The 17,920-nt window shown below is 42.5% G+C and overlaps 1 protein-coding gene and 1 long non-coding RNA gene across 2 annotated transcripts in view; both read left to right on the top strand.

Moving 5' to 3' along the window:
• The first annotated feature begins 448 nt into the window (after positions 1 to 448).
• LOC131677542 (uncharacterized) lies at positions 449 to 1,861 on the top strand. Its single transcript, XR_009303387.1, has 3 exons — positions 449 to 665; positions 1,385 to 1,489; positions 1,545 to 1,861. It is a non-coding gene; the product is annotated as an uncharacterized LOC131677542 (long non-coding RNA).
• Positions 1,862 to 15,260: 13,399 nt separating this feature from the next.
• The window catches only part of LOC131677535 (sodium/calcium exchanger 3-like), a 76,098-nt gene continuing 73,438 nt past the window's right edge, over positions 15,261 to 17,920 (top strand). The window contains exon 1 of the mRNA XM_058957403.1: positions 15,261 to 15,622. The gene's annotated coding sequence lies outside the window, so the exon portion shown is untranslated. The remainder of the gene's footprint in view (positions 15,623 to 17,920) is intronic.

Consider the following 17,920-nt stretch of genomic DNA (forward strand, 5'->3'; position numbering starts at 1 on the left):
CGGTTGAGCTTCAACAGCCACGTCGACTGCGTCTGCGTAAAATCGGTGAAGGCAACGAACGCAATAGCGAGAATCATGCCAAACGTCGGCGGCATGTGAAGCGAGACGTTTGCTATGTACTGTTTCGTCATCGATACTGTGGTTCCGAGATGAATTCGAAACACATAAAAAATAAATAAAACTAAATTTAAATTAGGTTTTGTGCCTGTTAGATCTAGATAAGTTTTTATACCAGCGTTTCTGCGCTGTCAAAAATCATAACACCGATAACGGTGTAGCCTATCATAAAACAACCAAATAGACGAGAGCAGGTCTCTTTTACAAACGAACTGCATACGAGTAAAGTTGTGGTTAAAACATACCGAAAACCTTTAAAGTGTTCGCTCCGCGCTAAGTCCGCTTAATCAATTCCGCCTTGTGATATATAGTTTAGTGGCGACGAGGAAAAAGGTGCGCGTGTGAAGAAAAAAAACGTTCCGCGAGTGTAGTGAGAATAAAAGCAATAGAAAGTTGCTGCAGGCATTCACAGGACGCTTGGCTGGACGCCATCTTCGACGCTCCCGGACGAGGGAAAATCACCCCAGGATTCATCGCAGATTGGACCGTCGGTACGCAACTGCCGGCAAAGGAATTGCTTTTTGCCAGTGGATTCGCTGGAGCGGCAGGTATTTTTCGGAAACGGAGGTTTATTTGAGGAATTTTGTTTACTCGAATTTCTGTTCGGATTTGCAAAATTCCTTGCAGCAAACGTAAGTACACTGAACGAGAAAAATTAAATTAAATTAAATAAAAAATTAAATAAAAATCAAGCTTGGAAAAAAAAAGTTAAATTATTTCGCTAACCATTTTGGTTCGTAGCGTCGGTTTTTTTTTCGACGGTAATGCACATATTTTGAACTAAGTGTTTTTATGCAAAAATTTAAGAAAATAAGTTATTCCAACAATGTGATATTGATTCATTGTGTGTTACTTTAGGATGTTGGATTAAATTTTCTAGGGTAGTGCGCATATTTCGGATCAATTGTTTTTTTTTTGGGAAAATTTTTAAAGCAAAACCAAATTGTTTCAAGAGTGGTAACAAATTGTTGGTTGATTATTTCTAGGGTAGTACACGTATTTCGGACCATGTGTTTTTCATTGAATTTTTTTTAAAAAAATAACCAATTTTTTCAAGATTGATATTGATTCTGATTAACGAATTGTTGGTTGAATTTTTTCTAGGGTGGTGCACATATTTCGGACCAAGTGTTTTTTTTCCCTTCATGAAATATTTCAATAGTGTGATATTCATTTATGGTTACAAAATTGTAGGGTACTGGACCCATTTCTAGTAGAAATATTTTTTGACAATTGTACTAAGAGTGTTCTTTGGTTTAATTAACAGGATTTTCGTGGCTGATTGGCTGACGAGGAAAACGTGGTACTGCTGATTGCTGGTGCTGAAAGTAAGCTGGGTCGCTATTGTTGGCGCCTTTGAAAAGTTTTATTGGTGAGTTACATTATTCCTATTTTTACTATTGTTTGCATTGTTCACGTTTTTTTAGAATTTTCTTTGTGATAATTTTTGTGCAAATTCAAAATGGTGCAGATGAATATGGCAGCCATGATTGAACCATATCGCAGGGGTTCTTCTTTCGCTAACTGGGTTGAACGATTGGGATACTTTTTTGACATGAACAATGTGAAAGAGCAAGCAAAAAAAGCTCATTTTATTACCTTGAGTGGGCCAATTGTATTTTCCGAATTGAAGCTGCTGTTTCCCACGACTAATTAGTCGGATGTATCCTATGAGACAATGATTGATAAGCTTAAATCTCGCTTTAATAAGACGGAATCTGAACTGATTCAAAGGTACAAGTTTAATAATAGAAAGCAAAACCCGGGAGAATCTGCTGAAGATTTCGTTCTGGCAGTAAAGCTCCAGGCAGAATTCTGTAATTTTGGGATCTTTAAAGAGGCAGCATCCCGAGAGCGTATTGTAGCTGGGTTACGGGATGTACAATTGCAAAAAACATTACTAAATGAGTCAAAATTGACATTAGATTCCGCTGAAAAAATAATAGCGACTTGGGAATTAGCTGGGAATAATGCGAAAACTCTGGGTATTGGTGCTGGTGATGAACAAATTGCTGCACTAAAGCAATCGGAAAGCAGGAAATGTGGGTCTGCTTTAGAAAAACTTGCTGTTACATATGACAGAGCTAGAAATCTGAACCAGAGCCCTCAAGCAGGGGGAAGCAGAGGTTCCATAAAAAGCCGTTTAGGGTACAAGCCCTATAATACCCATAGTCATGCTGGGCCGAGAGAAGGCAGATCTTGGGAAAAGCATGTGCGATTCCAACCAGCTGAATATAGAAGAATTCGAGATGAGCAGCGGTATGAAACCCGTTCTTGCGATTTTTGTGGAAAAAGAGGACATCTTAAGCGCAAATGTTTTAAATTAAAAAGTCTTAGGAAAGATGCAGTAAACTCTGTGATTTCAGCGGGGCCAGAAGTGAACAGCCTAGGTGATCTTTTTCACAGGATGAGGACGGAAACAGACAGCGACGACGAGAAGGACTTTTCAGGTGAACTTCAATGCATGCATGTTTCTTCTATTAACAATATTAGCAATCCTTGTTTAATTGAAATGGAAGTGGAAGGTAAACCACTGACAATGGAAGTAGATTGTGGGTCTTCCGTTACAGTTATAGGGAAAGAACAATATTTGTCGTCTTTTATTTATTTATTTATTAACAGTTTAAGGCCGAAGTGGCCTGTGCCGTATACAAAAAATTCCTCCATTCCACTCGGTCCATGGCCGCGCGTCGCCAGCCACGCAATCTGCGAAGGGTCCGCAAATCGTCTTCCACCTGGTCGATCCATCGTGCTCGCTGCGCGCCACGTCTTCTTGTACCGGTCGGATTGCAATTGAGAACCGTTTTCACCGGGCTATTGTCCGACATTCTGGCTACGTGCCCGGCCCACCGTAGTCGTCCGATTTTCGCGGTATGACAGATGGGCGGCTCCCCCAACAGCTGATGCAACTCATGGTTCATTCGCCGTCTCCATGTAGATGGTACGCAGCACTTTCCGTTCGAAGACACCAAGTGCGCGTTGGTCCTCCACGAGCATGGTCCAGGTCTCGTGCCCGTAGAGAACTACCGGTCTAATCAGCGTCTTGTAGATGGTCAACTTCGTACGACGGCGAACTCTGTTCGACCGAAGTGTCTTGCGGAGGCCAAAGTAAGCACGATTTCCTGCCACGATGCGTCTACGAATCTCTCTGCTGGTATCATTGTCGGCGGTCACCAGTGAGCCCAAGTACACGAACTCTTCAACCACCTCGATTTCGTCACCACCGATGCAAACTCGAAGCGGGCGGTTCTCATTCTCTTCTCGTGAACCTCTTCCTATCATATACTTTGTCTTCGACGTGTTGATGGCAAGTCCGACGCGCTTGGCTTCTCTTTTCAGTCTGATGTAGGCTTCCTCCATCTTCTCAAAGTTTCGTGCAATAATATCAACGTCATCGGCGAAGCCAAGTAGGTGAACGGACTTTGTGAAAATCGTACCACTCGTGTCGATCCCTGCTCTTCTTATTACACCTTCCAGCGCGATGTTGAATAACAGACACGAGAGACCATCACCTTGCCGTAACCCTCTGCGTGATTCGAAGGGACTCGAGAGCGTCCCTGAGACACGTACTACGCACATCACCCGATCCATCGTCGCCTTCACTAATCGCGTCAGTTTGTCCGGGAATCCATACTCGTGCATAATCTGCCATAGCTGATCTCGATCGATAGTGTCGTATGCGGCTTTGAAGTCGATGAACAAATGATGTGTGGGCACATTGTACTCGCGGCATTTCTGCAGTACTTGACGAAGAGCGAACACCTGGTCCGTGGTAGATCGTCGTCTTTTAGTATTCCCTTATTAAATTCTTCCAAACAGTTGATTGTTGTCAATGGGGCCAAGCTGAAGATTGAGGGTGAAGCAAATGTTAAAGTTAAATTGAGGGAAAAAGAAGCAATTTTAAAGCTGTTAGTACTAAATTGTACTAATGCGTTCATTCCTTTGCTCGGACGCCCATGGTTGGATGTGTTTTTCCCAGACTGGAGGCAGTTTTTCTCGAGTAAATTTTCAATTAATAATGTTTTTTCTGATGACGAACGCAAAGGAATGATAGTTCAAGAGGTCAAAAAGAAGTTCGCTAATGTTTTTAAGAAAGATTTTACTACTCCGATGATCGGTTATGAAGCCGATTTGATTTTGAAAGAGGGTATTCCTATTTTTAAAAAGACTTATGACGTTCCTTATAGATTAAGTGAAAAAGTTTTAAATTATCTTGACAAATTGGAGAAAGAAAAGGTTATTACTCCAGTGAAAACAAGTGAATGGGCCTCTCCTATAGTAATTGTAATAAAAAACAAATAATGATATAAGGCTAGTTATTGATTGCAAAGTCTCAATCAATAAATGTATCATTCCGAATACTTATCCATTACCGGTCGCACAAGATTTATTCGCTAGTTTATCAGGTTGCAAAATATTTTGCGCTTTAGATCTAGAAGGAGCTTATACACAATTATCGTTGTCAACAAGGTCTAGAAAGTTTATGGTCATTAACACCATTAAAGGGTTATATACTCCCAGAGCAATTATTACATGATAACGCCACTGGCACACTTACTAACAACTCTCCCATTCCCGTGATACATGTGGAGATGCAGAGGATTCCTCGGTCTCTAGTAGCAACATGTATCGGACTAACATTCCTTCCTTTCCCAGAAGATCTGCATTCGGACGTGGCCGGCGTCGGTATTGATCAGCATGCAGGGATCAGAATAGATTGTACAATGTGGCTCATCATGTTATTCCCAAGCATGTTGTTCCAATGAACATTTTGCAACCTAATTTGGTTCTGGTCAATAACGGAGTAGCAACTACGGGCGATCTCTTATGCTTATGCTTATGCTTATGCTTATAACACCATTAAAGGGTTATATACTTACAATAGATTACCCCAAGGAGCTTCTTCTAGTGCAGCTATATTTCAGCAGGTAATGGATCAAGTTTTAGAAGGAATAGATAATGTGTTTTGCTATTTGGATGATGTTTTGATTGCTGGAACTGATATGAATGACTATCAGGAAACTTCATTTGGTTTTGGAAAGATTAGAAAAAGCAAACATTAAAGTAAACATAGACAAACGCAAATTTTTTGTAACAGAACTAAATTATCTTGGACACTTAATCAGTGAGAAGGGTCTTTCGCCATGCCCGGACAAAGTTTTGACAATTCAGAATGCTAAAATACCTACAAATGTTACAGAACTTAAATCATTTTTAGGGTTGATAAATTATTATAACAAATTCATTCCACATTTGTCTTCTAAGTTGTATTACTTGTACAATCTTTTGAAAGATGGAGTACAATTTATGTGGGATTATAACTGTGACAAAGCTTTCATAGAAAGTAAAAAGGCTCTTTTGGCGACAGATTTCTTGGAGTTCTATGACCCAAGAAAACCCTTGATTGTTGTGTCTGATGCTTCTGGTTACGGTTTAGGTGGCGTAATTGCTCATACAGTGGAAGGTGTGGAAAAACCCATTTGCTTTACATCTTTTTCTTTAAACAATGCTCAAAAATCATACCCTATTCTTCATTTAGAAGCTTTAGCTTTAGTGTGCACAATCAAAAAGTTTCACAAATATCTATATGGACAAAAATTTAGTGTATTTACTGATCACAAACCACTAGTAAGGATTTTCGGAAAGGAAGGGAAAAATGCAATTTTTGTAACAAGACTTCAACGCTATATTTTGGAGTTATCTATTTATGAATTTGATATACAGTATAGGCCTTCTGCAAAAATGGGTAACGCTGATTTTTGTTCGCGATTCCCTTTGGAGCAGGCGGTACCAAATGAGCTGGACGCTGATTTGATTAAAAGTATCAATTACAGCCAAGATTTTCCAATGGATTTCGTCAAGATAGCTAATGAGACAAAGAATGATCAATTTCTACAGAATATAATTGTATTCATGCGCAATGGTTGGCCTAAAAGAATTGACAAGCGTCTTGTTGATGTTTTTTCAAATCAACAGGATTTAGAGATTGTCGACGAATGTTTGTTGTATAAAGACAGAGTAATAATACCGCAAAAATTGCAAGGAGGAATTTTGAAACTTTTACATGCCAACCATGCAGGTATAATCAAAATGAAACAATTAGCCAGACGGACAGTATATTGGTTTGGAATAAATAAGAATATTGAACAATATGCAGCTAACTGTGATGCTTGTAATGGCATGGCTGTAGTTCCTAAACAGAACATAACTTCCAAATGGATACCTACTACTAGACCATTTAGTAGAATACATATTGATTTCTTTCATTTTTCTCATCATACCTTTCTGTTAATGGTTGATAGTTATTCTAAATGGCTAGAAGTTGAATGGATGAAAAGAGGTACTGATTGCAATAAAGTCTTAAAGAAACTGGTAGCATTTTTTGCACGATTCGGGTTACCAGATGTATTAGTATCTGATGGAGGTCCACCATTCAACTCTTATGCTTTTGTAAATTTTCTTGAAAGACAAGGAATAAAAGTTAGGAAAAGCCCACCATATAATCCTGCTAGTAATGGTCAGGCTGAAAGATTGGTAAGAACAGCAAAGGATATACCAAAAAAATATTTACTGGACCAAGAAATTAAAGAGTTGGATTTAGAAGACCAAATAAGCTTATTTTTAATTAATTATAGAAATTATTGTGCGACAACAGATGGACATTTTCCGTCTGAGAGAATATTTGCATATAAACCAAAAACATTGATAGATTTGATTAATCCAAAAAAGCAATATAAAAAACAACTAATGATTCCTTCCACTAACACTCATACTACACCTACTTCAAATGAGGACACTGGGCAGCCAATTAATGTTGGTTGTCTTCCGAAGGTGTCGGTTGACCCTTTGGATAGACTGATTGAGGGAGAGGAAGTGTGGTATAAAAATCACAACCCCCACAATCAGGCTAGATGGTTAAAAGCGACATTCACTAAAAAGTACTCTCACAATACATTTCAGATACATGTTGGAAGCGTAGAGGTCATGGCTCATCGAAGCCAACTTCGAACTTCTAGGAAGGAGAGGGAGTTTGTTCGGCCTAACGTGGTTATTTCTACGGAGGTAACGAATCGGAACACGGGACTTCGTACTGAAGAAAGCGAAGATGAATTTTACGGATTTCCACCGGAGGATCAAAGGATGAATTGGAAAAGGAAACATGTCGCAGAGGGGAACTCTACTCCACCAGATTTGCGGCGATCAAAAAGAATCCGTTCAAATAATTTGAAAAGTGATTATGTTTATTTAAAAAAAATAGTTATATAAAGAATTACTGTTCTTTCAGATAGGATTAAATAATGAATTTGAAATTATATAAATGTAATAATTGTAAAAAATTGATTACTGTCGATTTTTGAATGGAATGAGCTCAAACTCAATCGGAAGGGGAAGAGCTGTTAGATCTAGATAAGTTTTTATACCAGCGTTTCTGCGCTGTCAAAAATCATAACACCGATAACGGTGTAGCCTATCATAAAACAAGCAAATAGACGAGAGCAGGTCTCTTTTACAAACGAACTGCCTACGAGTAAAGTTGTGGTTAAAACATACCGAAAACCTTTAAAGTGTTCGCTCCGCGCTAAGTCCGCTTAATAAATTCCGCCTTGTGATATATAGTTTAGTGCCCTTCACGCGCAAAGTGGTTTAACCCAATTTTCCCTTATTCCCCATATTGCATAATGGGGTTCCTGCCTGGTGTGCTGCGCAGAAAACCAAGCGGGACCGTGAAAAGCGGAACAGGACTTTCCGGCTGATAGCCGTACGAGTCGCGAGTGCTTACAGAACAATATCGTCGGAGGCAGTATGCGGTATCGCCGAGATGATCCCCATCTTCATCACTCTGGCTGAGGACGGGTAATACTGCCAGCAGAGAAATGCACGTAATGCAAGGAGACTGGTCCGAGCGGACTCATTGACTAAATGGCAACAGGAGTGGGAAAGCGCAGACAAAGGAGGTGGACCCACTGACTCTTCCCAAATGTGTCTGCTTGGTTACATAGGAATCATGGACAGATGAACTTCCATTTGACGCAGTTTTTGTCCGGGTACGGATCCTTCCGGAAGTACCTGCATTGGTTTGGACACGCTTCGTCACCTTTTTGCCCGGAGTGCGGAAACGTGCAAGACACCGAGACACGTGATGCTCGAATGCTGTAGGTTCGAAGAAGTTCGAAGGGGTGCCTGGTGTGACAGTAGACAATATCGTCGAAGAGATGTGCCACGTCGAGCATATCTGGGACGCTGTCAGTGTTAGGAAAGGGACCAATAAAGTAGCGCCATTGCCTAGAATACCGCCGTGAAACCACAAATCGGGTTTCGGGAGAAATTCCGCCGCCGGAGAACTCTCTGAGGGTATAGACTGGGTCCACCGCCGGGGACTAGCTTTTATTGTTGGGGATGAACCACTGCGACCAGTATTTAGATCTATTGTGGTATTGGGGACCAGTTGAGTAGTACGCGACGTAGCAGCAGGTTCGGGTCGTCAGGGCGCCAGCGAACCGGACGTCAGGCTTAACCAGAATCGCCGGATCGACCTCGACACCCTACTGTGGAGCTCATGGGTAAGCTAGATCCGAAACGAACATCGTAATCGGGAGATTCTACCGCCGGAGAATTCTCAGTAGGGTAGATTCGTCACAGTGGACTATCCGACAAAATCGTGACGAAAATGGGAGTAGGGTAGCTCGCCGCCGAATAATATCCGAGTAGATCTCGACAAAGCTGGGAGCCAAATGGCTCAAGGATGCGGGTATCGGTGTCAGAGGAAATTCCTCCATCGGGAACTATCGGTCGGAGTAGGGTGAGTTCACCGCTGGGGAGTATCCAAGTAGATCGTGATAAGGCCGGTAGCTGAATGACTCACCTAAACAGCAGCTAAATGGATCAAGGAATCAGCACCTAACGGTTCCCGGGGACGAGAGCTGAACGGCGACGTAATAGATGGAGACAAGAAGCAAGAGAAGAGTCGAGAGTTAAATCAAAGCTCAAAGGCCCCCCCCCCCACGAAATAATACTTTGTTGCAGTTCCGTGGGGAAGAAGGGCGAAGCAAAGAGTAAGCAGTGTTTTTAGTGGTTTTGTACGAACGTGAGTCCCACACAGTGCCAATACACTACTGGTCAGGCTTTTGAAGCTTTTTAAACCTTACTAAAAAAAGACTAGAGCCGAGAAACAGACGGCGTCCAGCGTACTGGTGGAGCGAGGTGCTCGGAGCCCTCCGCGCAAGCTGTCTTAGAGCTAGAAGATACGCCCAGAGAGCTAGCACCGAAGTGGACAGAGAGAAGCGTAATATAGTGTTTCTCGCCGCAAAGGCAGCATTGAAACGTGAGATAAAACGAAGAAAATCGATTTGATTTAAAGAGTTGTGCCAGGATGCTGACGTTAACCCCTGGGGCGACGCATACCATGTGACGATGGCGAAGATCAGAGGTCCCGTGATACCTTTGGAAATGTGCTCTGATAAACTGAAGGTTATCGTAGAAGGGCTCTTTCTGGAGCACGATCCAATGATATGGCTGATTATACCGAGGTAGAGCGAGATAATGCCGAAGTGATGCAAGTCTCCAATGAGGAACTCTTCGCATTGGCAAAGGGTTCAAAAGTGAAGAAAGAGCCCGGTCCGAATGGAACCCCCAACATCGCATTGAGAGGGGCAATCCAAACACACCTGGATATGTTCAGAAAAGTGTTTCAATGGAATATACAGAAGTTAGTGCTACTGCCTAAACCAGGTAAGCCCCCGAGGATCCATCGTCGTATTTGCTGACTTATAACTAGATTTAGTAACATGATAGTCATAGAGTTTGTAAGTATCCTTAAATTTGCGGCCACATCTATCTACCGAATTATTCTGGTCGTATGCTGTACTATGCCCACGAATGCAGGGAGCTTCTTGGAGATAATTGTCCTTAACAAACTGACAATATTTACGGAACGCGACAACGTGTTGCCGATAAACCAGTTCGAATTACGGAAGGACAAGTCTACGGTGGACGCTATTCAGACCGTGATTGAGATAGTTGATATGGCGCGCAAACAGAAAAGAAGAGGCCATCGATACTGTGCCGTGATAACGATAGACGTTTTAAACGCGCTCAATAGCACAAGCTGGGAAGCCAAACCACCTATGTAGAATTATAATGAATTATATTTTCAGAACTGGGTCCTGATCTATGAGACAAAGGGGGACAATGATAGACTAGAATTACGACAGGAGTCCCGCATGGCTCTTTCCCGGATCCAACGCTTTGAAACGGGATGTATAATGACGTGCTGACGCTTAAGCTGCCTAGGAGCGTAAAGAATGTCAGGTTCGCGGACGACATTGTAATAACTTTACTGGGAAAGACGCCGGAAGAGGTGGAAATGTTTGCGATGGAGGCGATCGACAGGATTGGAAACTGGATGCAAGGAGTAAAGCTGCAGTTAGCCCATCACAAAACGGAGGTGCTATTGGTCAACAACTGCAAAGTACTGCAACGAGCAGAAATCACTGTCGGGGAGTATGTCATAGTCCCGATGAGGGCTCTGAAACAGCTGGGCGTAATGCGAGAGATGACCGACTGAACTTAAACACCAACGTCAACTATGCTTGCGAGAAGGTGGCCAAAGCTATACACGCTTTAGCCAGAATCATGCCAAACAACGCCGGGCCATGCAGTAGCAAGAGTCGTCTTCTGGCTACAGTATCATCGTCGATACCGAGGCGTAGAGGCCCGGTTTGGGTTGCGGCGCTGGAGTCACAGCGGAATTGAGTAAAGCTGAGTATTAGGTACAGGCTCATGGCTAAGCGGGTCCCGAGCTCGTTCAGGACTATTTGATCTGACTCGATGGCCAAATGGCAGCATGATTGGGACTCGTCGGAAAAAGGAAGGTGGACTCACAGATTCATACCGGTTCTTTAGCTAAGTAAAGTGCCATCCTATATGACGCAGTTCCTGTCTGGTCATGGTTGTTTTAAACAGTACCTACATCGGTTCGGACACGTCCGGAGGCTTTTGTCCGGAGTGCACAAAGGTGAGGAAACACCGGACCATGTGATCTTCGTCTGTCCTAGATTTGACGCAGCGCGAAGGAACCTTCGTTTAATGTAGAGAATAATGTGGAAGAGATGTGTCAAGACGAGGGCACATGGAATGCTGTCAGCAAAATAGTGACACTAATAATGTCGGAACCTCAGAGAAAGTAGTGCATAGAACAGCAAGCTGGCATCACCAACTAACAAGATATGGATAAGTGGTTCAGTGCAGACCTTCTCCAATGTTATGAGCTATGTTATGCTATCGATCGCTATGTACCCAAAAGAAGTGGCCTTCAATCTAAGCACCCAGCGTGGAACACTGCCGAGCTGAGACGGTTAAATGCGACTAAAAGAGCCGCTCTGAAGAAGTACTCCAAGTTTGGGGGCTACATGCTGCGACAACACTACGTTCATGTTAACCAAGTCTATAAAAAGACATCGAAGCGTTGCCATGCCGATTACTTGCGAAACGTGCAACGTAAGTTGAAGTCCGAACCTAAAACATTCTGGAAGCATGTAAACGAGCAAAGAAAGGAATCCGGGTTGCCTTCAACGATGAGCTATGGAGGACGTATGAGCTCTAGTTTACAGGAGATCTGCCAACTATTCTCTGAAAAGTTCGCGAGTGTTTTCTCCAACGAGAAACTGACACCGACCCAGGCTTCACGCGGGGCTCTCAATGTACCTCAATCATACCAGTCTTTGAACTCTATCAATATCGACAATAATATGGTACAACTGGCGATTAGCAAAATGAAGGCTTCAACCTCGGCAGGCCCAGATGGTATACCAACTATTATTCTAAAACAATGCTCTGCCGGTCTAATTGAACCTCTTTGTCATATTTTTACCATTTTTTTGTTAACCATTTTGTTAACGACCTATTGAGTCAATTTGTCAACAGTTTTTTCGGCATTTAATTAGCAAGGGACTGGAAGGTGAAGTATATTTTTCAATATTTAGAGCCATAGTACTCAAGGGAGAGCAAGGTGTTGAAAGGAGAAAGTTTAGAAAAGCGTGGAAGGATCATATATGCAAGCTTAGAGCTCACCGGCGACTTAACCTTTTGTCTGCTACCGTAGGGGTCAGGGTCTTTTGGCATTAGAAATGCGAATCACCTGAGTCTACGGCATGTCCGAACAAGCGTAAAGTAACTTGTTACTTCATGCTGTCGGAACCGACAAAAAGTTAAGTCACGGTAAACTTTTAAACCGTGCAAATCAGCAACACATGTGACCATATTGTCACACACGCTGAGACAGTCACAATAGTCGATAAAATAAAATCACTCAGGCAGGAAATTGGTGAGGGAACAAACAAAACTGGCTCATTCAATGAGTTTCAACGTCGCAAATGCTTAGTGTGGAAGTTTACCGTGACTTAACTTTTTGTCGGTTCCGACAGCATGAAGTAACAAGTTACTTTACGCTTGTTCGGACATGCCGTAGACTCAGGTGATTCGCATTTCTAATGCCAAAAGACCCTGACCCCTACGGTAGCAGACAAAAGGTTAAGTCGCCGGTGAGCTCTAAGCTTGCATATATGATCCTTCCACGCTTTTCTAAACTTTCTCCTTTCAACACCTTGCTCTCCCTTGAGTACTATGGCTCTAAATATTGAAAAATATACTTCACCTTCCAGTCCCTTGCTAATTAAATGCCGAAAAAACTGTTGACTCTTTGTCATCTGTTTCAATTGTCGCTAACAACCGGAGTATTTCCCGAACTCTGGAAATCCTCCTTCATGTTTCCAGTGCACAGAAAAGGTGATAAAAAGGTAGTTGACAACTACCGTGGTATTACAACGCTAAGCGCAGTTCCTAAGCTGTTTGAAATTGCTGTGTTGGAACCCATCTCCAGCCACTGCAAACAGTATATCTCCGAGACTCAGCATGGATTTATGCCGAAACGTTCAACATCTACGAATCTTCTGTCGTTCACAACATATGTTACAGATGCTATGACGGACGGCCTTCAAACTGACGTTATCTACACGGATCTTTCAGCTGCTTTTGACAAGATAAATCACGCTATTGCAGTGGAAAAATTGGATAGACTTGGCTTTGGTACTAATATTCTCCGTTGGATGCAATCGTCGTCTAGCAGTCAAGATAGGTGATTGTGTATCCGAAGAGTTCTTTGCTTCATCTGGTATTCCGCAAGGCAGCCATCTCGGTCCATTGATTTTTCTTCTGTATTTTAACGACGTTAACTTTTGTTTAGAAGGACCACGGTTGTCTTTCGCCGACGACCTCAAGTTATACCATAGAATCCGGAATACTGATGATGCAGCTTTCCTTCAACGCCAACTGGAAACCTTTGCGGAATGGTGCGAGATCAACCGAATGACCCTAAACCCCAAGAAATGTACGGTCATTACGTTCTCGAGGAAAAAAACGCCAATTCGATTCGATTACTGTCTAGCTGAATCCACAATTGACAGAGCGAATTGCGTCAAAGATCTCGGAGTTTTTCTCGGTGAACAACTGACGTTTAAACAGCATATCAGCTATATTGTCGCAAAGGCATCACGCTGTTTGGGGTTCATAATGAGAATATCTAAGCACTTTTCAGATATTTACTGCTTGAAATCTCTCTACTGCTCACTCGTTCGATCAACTCTGGAATATTGTTCAGTTGTGTGGAACCCTCATTATCTCAACGGTGTCCATCGAATTGACACAGTACTGCGCAGATTTGTTCGGTTTGCCCTTCGTCGATTGCCTTGGAGCAACCCTCACGAGCTGCCAAGTTATGAAAGCCGGGGTTTGCTTATTGGACTCGATACATTGCAAGTGCGACGGGATCTATTCCGTGCTATGACGATTTCGGATATTTTGCAAGATCGAATTGACTGCCCCGAGCTTCTCAGTGCGATAAACATAAACGTTCGCCCTCGCGCCCTTCGCATTAATTTATTCCTCCGATTACCTCTTCGCCGGACTAACTACACAGAGAAAAAAATATTGGTAAAATTAAGAGTGTTCCGCTCTTAGCAAAAAACAACCAACGCCTACTATTAGGTTGAAAGTAAAACTATTAAATTAATGAAGAATAATAATCAAAATAAAAGTTTTCCTTTTAGGCTAATGAAGAATAGTAGTCAAAATAAATGTTTTATTTTCAAACTAAGAGTATGCGTTGGTTGTTTTTTGCTAAGAGTGGAAAACTCTTATTTTTACCAACATTTTTTTTCTGTGTGTGGAGTAAACGGTGCCACCATTGGTTTGCGGCGGACCTTCAACAGAGTGTCATCCGAGTTCGATCTTCACATTCCACGTAGCAGATTACAATTTGACTTTTTAAATAGATTAAGAGATTATCATTAGGACCACACTGTGTCTGTTGATATTAATTAATTAATTATAAATAAATAAACAGAATCGAATGGTATAAGAGACTCAGCCCTCCGGGCCTCCGTTAAAAAGTCGATTGCATAGCTTTTCTTTAGAAGAAAGGCAAAAGGATCCCCTTAAGGATTATTTATTTTAACTAGTCCATGCGATTTGATAATGGAAGGTTTTTTTCCGACTGGATAATGTTTTACGCATAAATAATTGATTATTTGAGCATAATGTTTCAAAGATTTTCTTCCATTTAATTCCACTGGAAGAAAATCTTTGAAACATTACGTACATTCCACTAAGACCTCCGTTCGCGTATATATTTGAGCATAATTTGTTGCAAAAGAGCTCTAGAGACGCTACATCAACGCCGATGAGTTTAGAAACACCGCCACTAATGCCATCCACGATGTCACCGTCCGCATGCTTCGATGCTCCGAGAGAAGGAAAGTGAGTGCACGACGAAGCCTCGACATCGGTTGTCGCGGTCGGCCGCGCCATATGATCTGCGCGGAAAGGCTGAGTTCCAGTAACATTCCATCGGTGGCGGTGGGGTTGGTTCAGTTTCTCGGGTTAGCAAACGACGACGACAGCAACAACAACAACACAAACAGCAAATTTTTGCGTGATTTTCCTTGAGCCCTAAAATTGCACTATTGTCGGGTAAGTGAGTTCCCCCGGTGAGTGACGACGGCTCATGCTGTCCACGCGTTCTGGACGGTGCGTTTGCATTCCCAGAACCGTTTTCAGTTTCGTTGGTGAGTTTGAACTGTCTGGTGGGTCGTGGGAAAGCATCGTCCGTCGTCGGTTCCGCGTCTTTCACATGCCGTCGTCAACAACGACAGTGGAAGTGGTGTCGTTTTGCAGGCAACAGCAGCAGTGTTACGGTTGCATTCCTCCCGTTGTTGTTGGCATGCACTTTGGTTGTGATTGTGGAAAGTGTGTGGTAAGGCAACGGCTTTCGTGCTGCGCCCCGCGTGGTGAATTTCAAGTGAGAGAGTGAGCGTAGCGAATTAGTGGTGGACGCAAAAAAAGATCGAGATTTTATCGGCCTACTACTGTGACCAGACAAAGAAAAAAAAACGACAAATGCGCGGGTGCATGTCGAGCGGTTGGATTACACATCTGTGATGTTCGAAATCTGGTAGGTTCCAATGTTTTAATATCGAAAAGTGAGGGTGGCTGTGAATGGAGAAGAGCATAAACGAAGGAAGCCTATATGAGATAGGCAATGTATGGCTTCTTATCAGAGGCGGATAACAAGGTCAATTACGTTTGAAGGGTTTCGTTTTTTTTGTTCTGGTGCGATGAATACTACTGTTGATTTTGGTGCACCAGCTGTTATCGGAAGTGGCGAGAAGTGAATCAGCTGGTCGATTGCTAGTGATGGACCGTGATGATAACGAGTTTATGCGCATGCTGCATAAAGGTGGGAAGTGATTTTATGCAGGTCGGATGTCGTCGCTTGACGATTGTGTTCAAGATCAAATAATAGTAAAATGGATTAATGTTATTTCTCGAACCGGATAGTGTAGGTGTCAGAGATTCGAGGTATTATTGCGTTGTTGTTTTGTTGTTTGTAATTACTTCGAACTATATAGCAGAAACAGAGGTTTAGCCAGTTCTTGTATTTGTGATTTATTGATGATGTGATGTTGTAGACAACCGTGTTGAGATACTGTGATCTGACTCAGCACACATACTTTAAGCGGGAGATTAGTGACGGGGGTTTATTTAGTAGTAATGAAGTATATAAACTGAATCATCAATTTCCAGTTCGATTGTTATTAGATTATTAGGTATACATTGTACAGATCAATCAACAAATCAATCAACGAACAAAAATTATGTGTCTTATAATTGTGTTCAAAATTTATTCCGTAATGGTTTCATGAAGTTTTTAGTTGTGAAGATATCTGTTTTACAGTATCAATTTTGTAGGCTATTTTCGGCAAATTTGAGACTAAGAGAAACGAAAGCAATGAAATTGAAAGACGGATAGGTATTCTAGAGCGAATCAGTTATAAACTTAGAACGGAAAACTAGGACTAGGCAGGCTCATATGGACATGATCGAATGGAAATGTGAAGAATTCTTTGCCTTCTGCTAAGTAGGAGTTGGGCGTTGCACCCAAGTCTACCGCATGGTCTATGGTAGAACATAATTCAACATCATGTTTTACCGCCGACGCCGGCAAAAAATTCTTCACAAATCCTCGCCTAGAGCGACTAGGCGATCATTCTTCTCCCTTTCTGCTAGCATTAAGCCGTGACGTAGACATTCAATCGACACCAAGCTATCGGCGTCGCACCGATCCTATTGTGATTGAACTTCTTATTGATTTTTTCGTTCCGCACACAGGGAGAAGAATGATCGCATGGTCGTTCTAGGCGAGGATTTGTGAAGAATTTTCATTTTATTTGCTTTTCCGGCTCCTTTTGTTCCCCCTGCCTGTCCCTCACTCTTCTCCGAGCGCGTATTGTGGTAACTCTTCGGTGTCACCTCAGTTGCTGCCGTCGTGTGCTCTGTGGCTGCCATCAGAGCCTTTTTGGCTGATTCAGCTCTCATCAAGAGCGCCTTCTGCTCGCGTTTTGCAGCTTTTACGGTCGATTCAATACTCGTCATTAGCTGCTTCACTTTGGTGTGCACATTGTGCTTGTCCTTCGTGAACTTATAGAGCTCGTTGATCGTTTTCCTCACCTCCGTCAAGTACGACTTCCCAAGATATGAGTCATTCTGGGGAGCGTCGTTATCTGATCTCGGGGTGAACACTCATTTCAGTAACCCTATCTCCCGTTGGTTTCCTCGTGGCTCAATCTGCACTGCTGCAAACTGCTGCTGGTACTCGCTGTGGCTACCGGTGGCGTAACCTGTGATCTCTGCGGGTTACCACTCCTTGCAAGCGCAATCGCGTCCTCCTTTACTCCGCGCGCCTCTCCAACCACATTTGTTTTTTGGGTATCTCCATACTAGTGGGTCCCCCTTCATGACGCTATCTCAACTCATTCTATGTAGTGGCCAGTTGTGATCTATTGTTTATCTATGCAAGCAATGAGGTGAATCACAGGTTATTCAGGAATGTTGCAGTTGAACCTACTACCACCGAGAGGTGACGAGCTTCGAACGTTTTACCGGGACGAAGGCAGTCACACCGTTGGCCCACTCGCCGTTTCAATTCGTGGTCCACGGTCTATTCGTTGACGTTTGCCACTATCAGAATGATACTATTGGCGTTCCTGATGTACCGGTTGGCCAAGGGTGCTTTTATTGCTAAGATCTTATATTACTAGAATCTTAGGATCTTAGCAGAAGTGGTAGACTCGCTTCGTCGAAGCTTCTGTCAGAATTATATACAGCAAAAAAATCATGTAACTTTATGTCTTGCCAGATGCACATAAAAGGAGCGTCCCAATTCACATAAATTTACATAAATTTCTGTCTG

Source organism: Topomyia yanbarensis, chromosome 1 (genome assembly GCF_030247195.1).
Source record: "Topomyia yanbarensis strain Yona2022 chromosome 1, ASM3024719v1, whole genome shotgun sequence".
Taxonomy (NCBI): domain Eukaryota; kingdom Metazoa; phylum Arthropoda; class Insecta; order Diptera; family Culicidae; genus Topomyia; species Topomyia yanbarensis.